At 38.2% G+C, this 12088-nt stretch overlaps 1 long non-coding RNA gene across 5 annotated transcripts; it reads left to right on the forward strand.

The window, feature by feature from the left end:
• Positions 1–244: 244 nt before the first annotated feature.
• On the forward strand, positions 245–12088 carry LOC111931038 (uncharacterized). Of its 5 annotated transcripts, none has more exons than XR_015289724.1 (8): positions 245–849; positions 1037–1270; positions 4567–4662; positions 6004–6055; positions 8513–8568; positions 9224–9291; positions 9897–9967; positions 10080–11327. It is a non-coding gene; the product is annotated as an uncharacterized LOC111931038 (long non-coding RNA). The 5 variants fall into 5 exon arrangements; XR_015289721.1 differs by having other exon boundaries at positions 768–849; positions 6004–6108; positions 9881–9967; positions 10080–12088; XR_015289722.1 differs by having other exon boundaries at positions 768–849; positions 6004–6108; positions 10080–12088.

A 12088-nucleotide genomic window follows, 5' to 3' on the forward strand; every position in this document is an offset into this window, starting at 1 on the left:
TGTCTTCTCTTCCCTGTTCAAAAATACCTACTGTAAATAACTAAACTGAGGGTCTGATGATTATGGGATTAATTTTTTTACCCAGTAGGTTAGATTATTTATTATGTGCTGCAGAGTGGGGAGAGCAGCATGCAGCTTTAGAAGGGAAGGGCAGTGTGGCAGGTGGGGCTGTGTGACAGCTGCCACCAGGACAGGTAGGGCAGGCCATAGCAAAGGGTAAAAACAATCAGCAGACCAAGGGGCTGGGAAATCCTCAGCAGTGAGAAGGAGTTAGGAAGATGCAGCCTAACAAAGAAAAACTGAGATTTTCACTGAATCATTTTCCTTAGCCCTTTCTCTGGCGTCCAGCTCAATGTTCGGATTAGTAATGCTGTTATCCTGCAAATGCATAATAGTGGCTGCAAAGAAATAACTTTTAGGAGGAAATAGTTTGGTGTTTCTTGTTTGAAAAATTAGAACAAATCTGCCAGTAATTTCAGCACTTCTGTGAGATCATGAAGTTTCTTTTCATTTCCTCCACGTTGTTTGTATCACGAGCTCAGAACTAGGATTCTAGCCTGAACAACTTGCCTGCTGAGTCAGGTTTTCTGGGGTGTATTGGGACTGCTTAAATGCAAAGAAAGACTAGAAAATGCAAAGAAATGCTAGAAAGAAATTGAGGGCTCTCCTGGAGCTAACAAAGCTTCCCTCACACAAGTTCCTTGTTTAAGCCTTGTGTCAGGATTCACACCTGTGCTGAAATGGGAATACTGAACACCTGTGCTGAACGGGTAGAAGATGTTACAAATGCAGGGAAAAGGGTAAAAAAAAACCCAAAAACAACTACCTGTTCATAATTTCAGAATTTAGGTAAGCAGAGGCCTCCAAAAAGTTCTTTCTAAAGCTTTAGTTATTTTCTTTTTGTTCTGGGGTTTTTTGATGGTTTATTTGTAACATGTAAATTCTAGACATTTTTCATTATTTTCCCAAGCTGTTGGATTGTGCTGATTCCAGATTGATCCTTGCTTTCCCTAGTAAGCCTTGGTACTTTTTCTAGGTTTGTGTAGCTCCCCCACTTCATGACTGGATACAGGAATAATCCCAAAAGAGGAAAAATGGTGATGTTCACGATATGCTGTGTCAGCTGGTGTATTGGCTAGAGCTGCTCTGACAATTTCTGTCTGACCCATTCCTACATGTCCAAGAGAGGCCAGCTTGCACCCAGCATTTTTTCTTTAATACATTCAGTACCGATGGCAAGCTGATTGCATGTTGTCCTTAACAGATTTCTGTAAGTATGGCTTTATATATTTCTAAAGAAAAAGTGATTTGAGTGCACAAGATAAGTTACCATCACAACCACTGTTCAAATGCCCTTTTAAGTGAGTAGCTTCTCTATAATAGTAGCAAAAAAGGGAGATGGAATTTGCCAGGAAGGTGGTTAAGGGTGTGGGAAGTGAGGGTTTTTTCTTTAATTGTGAAAAACACAGTTGCATCTGAACTTTGGCTTAGTTTGCAGAGGTGTATTGAGATCCTGTGACCTTATATGAACCCAAAACAACAAATAAAACGTCTTCCTATCAAGACAATTTCCTTGAAGCTACTCATGCTTGCAATATTCACTTGAACAAATGATTTTGAAAAATGAAGTAAACTCTTAGCTTCATCCTCTGAAGCAGTCTAAAAAAGTTAGATAAAATCATGATTTAATATCCTTTGATGTAACAGACATATTTAATGGGAGTGCATAGCTGTCCTTCTCTCCAGAAAGGCAATACCAGATTCCATGAATCAACCCCAGCCTTCAGGAGAGGTTTTTCTGATGGAAGAGGTTGATAATCTCTTGACTGTGTCACAGAGGAACAGTAAACTTGCCATGAACTTTGTAGATGTGGGTGATGCTTCACTAGAACAGAGGTGAAGCTTCTCTTTCAGTTTGACTCCCACCTCTGGGAGCCACCACGAGGGGACCTGTGCAGCATCCACAAGGCTTTGTGTTGGTTTTGGATGAGTGAACTGAAAGTGGCTCTATGCCCGTGGTTTAATCTCAGTTCTTTTTTAAAGATGTGAATTGACAGCATCAAAGTGACTTGCATTGATCTTTGTTGTTCACTGGCTACTCCAGCTTCATTACTAATCTCAGTATATTCACTATTTGAATTAGTTTTTTATCAGAATATGAACCAAGACCATTACCAAATCCCTACTAATCTCTCCCCTCCATCTCCCTGCCATTGAAAGCAATCCATTTACCTTTTTTACGTGACTTTTAGCTAACAACCTGCAAAGTTTCCTTTCAGTGTAGCTGGGAACATATAAATAGATAGGGATTACCAGAAAATGCTGCTAATGAATTAGTATATGTAGTGCTTAAAGAAGTTTGGGCACACAATGAAACAGGTCTGTAAAGAAAATAAAAAAATGCCTAGGTTGTTTAAGAGCAAGGAACAATCTGTGCTTGCAAAGCCGTGCCATGCAGACTTACTGACAGGATACATGCCAGTGGTAAGTGCAAATTCCCAGTTGAGCTTCTCTGGCAGGGCAGGTGTGGGGCACAGCCTGTGCTGGGAAGCATCTCCTGGGCACCAACAGCATTGGGTCAGTTTGCTGAGGGGCTGCATTGCTCTGGAGAGACAAGCCAGTCTCACACAGGTGCACAGCCTTGAGAGTGCCCCTTTGACCTAGGAGAAGAGGAACTGGTACTCAAGTAGAGAAAAATCACAGAATCACAGCAAGTATTCTGGATTGGAAGGGACCCACGAGGATCAGTGACTCCAACTCTTAAGAGAATGGGCTGCACATGGGTCAGTCTCTCAACCCTGGTGCTGTTAGCACCAGGCTCTGACCACTGGGGTAGTGCAGAGCTTAGCTGTCCCTCTGCTGTGGGATGGGGAAAAGGAGGAAAGGAGCTCCTTGTAATATTTCATTGGTGGGTTTAAGAACCTTTTCTTTCCAGTGAAATAAATGGCTCCAGCTACAATACGTTGTGTTGGGTGGAGAATCTGCTGCTTCTGAGCATGGAAGAGAGGTGGAAGCTCTAGGAAATGGCTGGGTAACCTCTGATTCTGAAGGCAGAGCTAAAACCTGCAGGGGCATATTAGACAGGAGTATAAAGTCTTACACTGAGACATTATTCTGGTTATTAATCAGTGATTAAATAACAGTTTATCCATATAAATTCCTCCCACTTTCAAAGCACAAAAGAGCTGTGCTCATTTACTTCAGCCAAGAATTTGATATAATAATTTTGGGAAGCTTTCTGTTTCTTTCATGTTCACAAGAGTTCTGTGTTATGTAAAGAGACTGTGGCACAAATGTTACCTGGCCCAGTTTCTGTGTGTAATTAATTGACTTAGCTTTTTTCTCTGCATGCAATTCCACACACAAAAGGATGTTTTAAATCACAGTCAATTTCTGAGAACACTTTAAAGGACTCTTTTTATTAAAAAAACCAAAAAGGTCCTAAATACTCTGTTTACTTTTATTCCAACATTATACAATTGTGAAGATTTTAAGCAAGCAATATGGCATTTTTCTACTAAGCCTTCTAGTCCTAAGCTTTCTGTTTATTTCAGAAATATCAGAAATTCTACACCATTTGTTCTACAAGACTTTAACCCTGTAACTTTACTAAACCCCTGACTTGACTAAAACTTCTTGGGATACTTTTGTCCAACAAATGCAGCCCAAAGGCTGCACAAAAAAAAAAGAAATAAAGAACACTTAGGAATGAAAGAGTGCATAAATATTGTGTGTAGGTCTCTGAATGGTGCTTGGCTTGGCCTTTGATAGAATACCTAGGATACTTCTCCTGGAATGACAGTGTCATGAAGTCATTTGAGTAGTAATTTGTTTGGAGCAATACCTGTGACTTCTGACATGTGCTGGAAATTTTAATTCAGGCTCACATATGTTGAGAATAAACACTTGAAATCACTAGGCTGGTAAAATACATAAGCTACATTTTATGACCTTGAGTTAAGTTAAAGTATCAGCAGAAGAATATCCTGAGGTATGATAAAAATGGTCTCTTTAGAGAAAGTCTCAGTTTGTACAGAGGAAAATTTTCTGGGGTTTCTTTTCAAAATACTGACTGGAAGACAAGAGGGGTCTTCATCAATGGGGAAAACTTGAAGAAAAAAGAGAAATAAAAAGGGCAGTGGTTTGAGTTTTGGAGGCTAGATACTGGATTGAAGAAAGAGAAGTATAGAGGAAGAATATAGAAAAGAAAAGTAAGTTGGGAAAAGGAAAATGATACAGAAAACAGCATACCAAAAAATGGAGAGTAAGATTAAGAAAAAGAGCAGAGTTAGCAGGAGAACAAGCATTAAAGCAGTGCTGGAATTAGGCCAGTGCTGGACTGTGGCAGTTCACAAAAGAATGCTGACAGCTCTTAAAATGAGGGTCGGCTAATTGAAATTTGTCTCTCTCCAATTCTGATGGTTAAATTCCAGTACTGATGAGGGAAACACACAGTAAAATGCAGAATGAGGAAAGCTCTCCATCATGACTAGAAACTCACTTGTAATACCAAATATAAAAGGAAAATAATATCATTTTTCTAAACTATTGTGTCTTTCTTTGCAGTTCATAGTGAGTTATCACTGACATGGAATGAATTCCATAAATGGAATTCAGTCAAGTTCCATCTCTAAACTCCAGGTCTGAGGAGACTTCTTAAATGTAAGTCATTTGGGTATTATTAATATATGCATTAGTAAAGATTTTTCTGCATTCAAACAATAAGTGTTATGATTTGGGGGCCAATAAACTGAATTCTTTGTGTGTTACTAAACAGCTGAATGTACATTTTGAATAGGAAGCTTGGTCCAGGCTGTACCACAGGATCATGGCTGTTTCTTCTTTGCAGGGTCTCCTGTAATTAAGATTGTCAATAATATAAAGGAGGAAGGTATTTATTATGCAAGGTCTTCAGCTAACTATCTATACTAGGAGATCTGATTCTTCTGTTCTATTTAGCCCATCATTAAATCACAGAAGGAAATATGTGAGGCAAAGGATTCTTGACTTTTTCCAAAGCAGTCTTCTTTTATGTAAATTAGCTTAATACTTTAAGAGTAAAGTAGAGTTTTAAATATAAGGCTAGGAAAAAATTGTTTAAATAACCATTTTTTACATAAACATTGGGGAAGTGATCATATAATCAGAATAATTTTACAGAGTAAAATATATGCTGAATGTTTTTCATATAAGGTGGGAAACACCTTTCAACACACAAATTTGTGACATACTTCCTGTGTTTTACTTGTACCAATTTAAGGGAGAGGCAGCTCTGCTGAGGCAATGCTGATGCAAAATCCACTGAAGATCTGCCCCAGTGCTGAGGGGTGTGAATCAGCCAAGTGTGCAAACACATGCTGAAATTCATTCCCACTCACAGCATCTGCTTACATGTGCTATTGCTTCACTCTCACACACAGTTTATGTCAGCTACAGCATAGTCCAAAAACTGTAATATCCGTCATTTGAGAAGGAATCCAGAGCTGTAGCTGTGGGAGTAAATGTGTTCTCATCATTTCCTGGGCCCTGCACATGGGGTGAAGAGCTGCTTGTGTCCACACTCAGCCAAAGGCACATCTTCAGAGCTGTTGTCAGAAGATTTTCCCAGCACCAAGAAGGGCTTTCTGTAGCTGGATAAGGTGTTTTCATCTTGAATTCTTTTGGAATCTTTTTGCATTTAGTAAAATCCAGCTATTCTGCTAATGTGTTTAGATAATATAGTGATTGGCACCTTAGAAATACTTTAGACAGACAGATAAAAGGATTCCAAATGCATCCTTTGTGAATTTTTAATAAAAGATTTTGCACTGTCCAGTGATGAAAACAAATCATCTGTGGAAAGACAAAACTGTTTTTCATTAGTATCATTCACTGAGGGTGTTTGTATATGTTTGGTGTCTGATAGCATCTTAAGCTTAATAATTTTACCATTTCTAGCGACAAGATATGTCACTTGACAAGCACTTGTGCTTTGTATCTGCCTCTTCTTTCTTTTTCTTGCAGAGCTTCAAGGTCTGTGCTGTATTTTTCACACAATGGTGCAATTGATGAGAAGGTGAAGTTTTCTGACAGTAAATTGCTTCTTTACAAACAATACACAAGTTCCAGGTTTGTTTCAAATTCAAGAGAAACCAAAAATACTGGTAAAAATTTATTTCCTTCTGGTTTTGTCAGCAAGGGTTAAACCAAAGGAACCTCTGTGTCGCAGACCTTTTGGGGATCCAATACCAACTGGACTTGACCTTGCTTTGATTTTCTTTTTGCTGCACTGACATGCCTCCTCTTCCCAAAATTACAAATTACTGAAGTATTCACAGAATCATATCACAGAATAGTTTAGGTTGGATGGGACTTTCAATATCATCTTGTTATCCTAATACTATGGTGAGGAGGAACTTTATAAGTGTTCAGTGTATGGTGACAAATGGTATATTTTAAAAATTAATTTCACGTTAATGCTAAATTATGGAATTATGTACTACATACACTTTATTACTAAAAGAGTTCCTCATGTTTAATGTTATTACAGTGAACACCAAAGGAATTAATAATGATTTGCACTTCTTATAGAGTGGTACCAATGTAGTGAAAAAAAGGTTAGCCTAATTAAATTCCACAAACCACTTTAGGGCTCTGCTGTATTGTGGAAGCTGTTTTTTATGTAATTAATTCTGAATGAAAGGTTTTTGAAGTGTTTTAATATTGTTCAAAGAGGCACCTGGAAGTATTTCAGTTTTTTTTTCTCCAGGATACTTTGACCAAGCAAACATCATCCTTTCCATGATGAGCTCCTTCCTGCATGCTGTACAAATTATAGTAAATAATAATCAGCTGACTACTCCAGTATTTTATTGAGAGATAGAGCTGAGGTTGGGTGAGGATATTGCTGTGCTCTGACAAGAGACAACTTGGGGAGCAAACCTCAGACCTAGAAATCCAGTTCACTTCCTTGCAGTGCACAGAGCTGCTGGACAATGCATTATGGACTTAACTCCCCTTTGGAATTGCTTACAGTCCTTACCCCTTGTATTCCACAGAAGCAAATGCTACACCACATTTGGCTTAGATTCTAGTTTCCACACATCTGACTCTGTGATGATCCAGTGCTGTAGTTCAAGGGGTGAAAGGGTATTTTTGCATTTTATTTGTTTTCTGGCTAATTTTAATTGTCATGAGGAGAGGTAGAAGGCACCTATTGGTAGCATTTTGGTGACCTCCCTGGCTCCTTCTCAGCTACCCTTAACTGTTGTTGAGTAATACGAATATTTCAGACTGGGATTTCCACCAAAAAAAATAGCCATGAAAAAACAAATGTGAACATTTTCTCTGCCTCTCCTTCTACTGAAATTCTTGGAAATGTTTTTACTTTTCGCCTTTTAATAGACCTGTTTGGAAATCCTATTCAAGCTGGATTTTTTAAACCCCAATTCCCTTAAGCACATGCTTCATGTGTTAGGCATGTGTTTAAATTCTCTTGATTTAGTGTCATATACTTAAGGGCATTGCTGAATAAAGAAGGGCATGAGCATGTACTTAAATGCTTTGCTGATCAAAGGAACAAACCTTTTGATTTGATCTACATTTAATGCAAGTTACATCACCTATCCAGTAGTAAAGAATTTACTAAACGTCTCTACTAAAGACAGTTCTTGATTAAGCTGTGTTCTTCTGGCTATGGAAATAGGAAGGGCTGCATAATAAAGCACATTTCTTAATGTTTTTTTATTGCATTGGTTGTAAATTACATTTTCAAGTGCTATATTCTCACTGAGAATAAAAGAATGGATCAAGGCAGTAAAAATGAAAAGAGAAAAGAGGGGTTTGGTAGTTCAAGACATATATTCAGCCAAAAAAAAAGAATTATTCAATATGTTTTATGTTCTTAATATTATTTCTTTCTATATACAGTACAGTATGTAACACATCTCTTCCTCCTTACACTAAAAATTTATATTCAGGATACTCTAATGAAGTACATCTTGAGTCTCCTTTTCATGGCTAATGAGGAGACAACAAGAATTTGACTAATACTAGTACAATTACTGGAGCAGTGAAGCGTGCATCTCTGATTAGATGTGATAATTTGCAAGGCTGGGCTCTTCACATTAAGTTTGCAAACAGTTTAAAAATCACTTCCTCTATTTATCCAGCTAATCTCTGTTTAATGACTCCAGACCTGACAAAAGAAAGAGAAAATGTCTCTTAAAACCCTATACTTCATTTCTGAAGCTTGTATGTAGAAGAGAGGTGTAATTGATAGCAAATTTTTTTCCAGAACACTTTCAGATGAAGCCATGCAGCTGACTTTTTACTATGCAGTGTTTCTTTTTATTATTTCTGTAATACTCAGTCTCCTTTACATAGAGCTTAGTTGTTTTTGTCCAGGTTTAGACATATATTTATACTGATTTTTTTTACTCTTGGTTTTTCTAATTTTCCATTTGAATTAAATACTTGATGATCCTAAAAGTATGAATATTTCTATTGGATTTTTTTTTTTTTTTTCATAAAGGGTAGAGTGGCTGGTGAAGGTTGTGTTAGAAAATTCTTCATCAGCATCTTGGGCAGGTGGGTTTTAAAAGAAATCAGGTATGTACCATTACAGATTTTTTAAATATTCCTTCATCTTTGAGGCCTTTCTTCACCACTTGGTCTTGAAGCAAATCTGGCTGAAACAACAGGAACTATGGTTAGAATTCTTGATGAATTTAGTTAGCAAGCAGAAGCAGCTCTTGCTGTCAGTAGGTGGCACTTGTCCTGAGGCAGGAATGAGATATTTTAAAAGGACAGCCAGCAGTTTCAGTCAGGCCTAAAAATGGATGCCTTCATGCAAAACTCTGTCCCAGAACACATCACTTATAGAAATAACATATTCTGGTGTGACTGCTGAGAAAGAACTGCCATTAGAGGATTTAAATGAGTTTGCCAAGTCACTTGATACACTCATACCTGGACCAAATGCCACTGTATTGTTTCCACCTTGCACAGTGGCATCATACAATTGCGATTTCTTTTAAGATCCTCTAAAACTGAGTAAAAATCTAATTTCAAACCAGATGCAAAACCAATATACTGTCATAGGAAGGTAGAAAGGATTCAAGACTGTGACTCCCAGGGATATTTTCTGGAGTTTTGTCTAACTTGTGTAAAAGAAGTACGGAAAAAGGATCAAATGCTCAGCCTGTTATTTCTGTACATATTTATTTGCTTATATATCTTCCAGAGGGCATGATCATCTTCGTGTAAAGTATCTTGTTGAAGATGGGCTCTGGGATTTCCCTGTCTTTTTTAGTAAGTGATACCACTACCCTTTTGTTTCCACTGAAAAGCAGCAGTTGTTGCAAGGATTGTGTAGAACAGACAGAAAATGTGCATCAACTTCCTTCTGGACCTATGGAAGTTATTTGTGTCAGAGAGGAGGGAATCCATAGAGAAGTTTTGACAGACTGCATGGAAAGGTGTCTTTAAATACAGAAGGCATCTGAATCTTTCTCTGCTTCCAGACACAAAAGAGATATTAAAACCAGAAAGTTGTGGGGTTCAGTTCTTGGGGATGGCGGTTTCTAAAACTGATCTGAATACCCAGAGGCAGAGCATCCTCCCTGAAGACTAGGATAGAAGGGTGGAGGCAGTGCAAAATGACATCAGCTCTTGCTGTTACTAATGTGATGGAAAATGGCCAGTGTAGCTTCAGAAATGGGAAAAGCAGATAAAGGATTTCATCGTTTTTGCTCTGCAGTCTCCACTGGTGGTCTTTACAGGGCCAACTCTCCGATTTCACTCTTCCCCATTAAAAAATAATGCATTTAAGGACCAGGTGGTAGTATTTGAATGTGCTATCTCTTCATAAAAATCAATTTTTTTTTTTTTTAAAAAAAAGTATTAATTCTGCCTAGAACTGGAACTAAGGAAGCAGTTTTTTAGTGAGGAAAAATTGAACAGAAATTACACTACGATCAGAGCTGCAGTAAGTGTTCCTTGTTCCCTACGCTATTCAGAGCTGCTGCTCTTGAATCTGTGCAAGTGATCCATATAATTGATATTTGTAATAATAAATTCCTTGCTTTTAATCACAACAGCAGCACTGGGAAACAAAGGACTGCTTTTGCTCAGTGCCCTGGAAAACAGCTTACCTCCCATGAGTGAAGGTGAGGGACTGCAGTGTTCCTGTGCAGCTGGATTGTACTTGTGATACGCGAAAAGTTTCCTCACCATCAGCCAGTGAGTGGCCCCAAGCAGACAACCAGTACTGTCTCCAATCTCCAGAGCTGCCTATTAAGCATTGAGGAGAAAAGTCACTTTTACTTCCTCCCTGTGCCTTCAGGCAGGATGCACTGCACTGGAAGGGTGAAGCTACTCAATCTCCAGCTCCCTGGTGTTCTGTGCTGGGATAGAGAATTTAGGAGCCTTTGAGGCCACAACAGATTTTTAGGACATGTTTGCTTACAGACAGATAAATGTTAATGCAATTAAGTGATACCAAGAGAGAAGCAACAAAATCATTCATTAACTTTAAATTTAGGAGTTGTTGGTTCCAGCTTATTGTTGATTCCAGCTTTTGGGACTGGCTAATGATCTACTGCTTTTTCTAGAGCTCATACCTTGGAAAGTTCCTAGGGCTACATAATTCCCACTCCTTTTGAAGCAGATAATTAGTGGAGACACCCTGAGTTAATTCTGCCTTTTTTCCATTCTGAATGAGGTAACACCTTCCTTTTTCTTTTCTATTTACACATTCTCTGACTGTATTAAAGGCAGGACAGGAAATTTTCTTTTTTTTTCTAGGGGTTAGATCTTTTTAATTGTTTCTCTAGTGTAAATAGTAAAGTGCATTTTGCCTCGTAGCCAAGTAGGGTCTAATTTTTTTCCGTGTTAAATAAACGCAGGCCTTTCAGTAGGCTTTGTAGCTTCATAGTAGATTCATCACTTGTACTCATTTTAAAAGAAACAAAATCACTTTTAAGGTGGACAAAAACACAAAGTCAAGTATAATGGAAATGCTATGTGTCCAGGAATCAGTGCTAAGAAGGGTTTTTACTTGAAGAGAGTGGCAGCAGTTACAAGTATGCTCTCAGTTTATCTCAAAGCCAAGTCATTCTCTGAGATAGATCCCAGGAGTTGCCACATATTTAAAAAAAAACCCAACACATTACTACTCTTCTGAATATCCCCATAGTAAATTTGTTCTGTAAATTAAATTGTGAATATAGCAAATTTTTTTTTTCCAATAATTTTTAATTGTCATTTTCAGTGTATTGGAGCATTGTTTCAAGCATGCAACGAGTTTCTGTGCCTTTATCTGTCACCCAATATTCAATTTCTCTGTAGCAATGTCTGTGCTTAGTCTCTCGATCTTGTTGCGCTCCACAATGAGAAAAATCTGGAACCTAATGAGACAGCCTAAATTCCCTTTTATAAATTACATCCAGAATCACCAGTGCTGGGTTTGCTGGCAGCCTGCCAGATACCACGTTCCACTGCATAGACCTCTCTCCTTTCCCTCTGAGATTCCTCTGGTGGAATAGTTCATGCAGCCCTGAGCACGTCCTTGCTGCTCAAGGCCTTAGCAAGGCAGTGGTGGAATCCAGACTCTGAGATTCAGCCGTGTGTCCCTGAACATGCAGAGAAATCAATATCAGAAATTGCAACAGCATAAGTTTGCCTGTTTGCAAAATAGCAATAATATTCCCTCCATTATTTGCATGGATCACAGGCTCCTGCAGGAGTAGTTGGAGTCTGGTAATCACAGAAGTACTTGGGGTTTACCCAGAATATGTGTTCTTCCACCGTGAGGAATGTTGAAGATTCACCAATCCATAGGGAAACCACTATGAATTCCAAGTTTACCCAGTCCCCCAGGTTGTTTCCACCTCTCAGCAGGAAATAAGATTTATGAAAATGTCTTTACCTATCTTCTATTTTGAATCAGACATATTCGTGAATGAAGTTCTTGATCACATTAAATTCCTAAAAAGTAATAAAATACTTCTCCTGGAAAGAAAATATCTTTTTAATATGTACACTGGAGAGGGTGAAAAATAAGAATCACTGAAATTCTTAATTAAGCAAATAAAAGACACATGATAGT

This window comes from Cyanistes caeruleus, chromosome 8 (genome assembly GCF_971803275.1).
Source record: "Cyanistes caeruleus chromosome 8, bCyaCae1.hap1.1, whole genome shotgun sequence".
NCBI lineage: Eukaryota > Metazoa > Chordata > Aves > Passeriformes > Paridae > Cyanistes > Cyanistes caeruleus.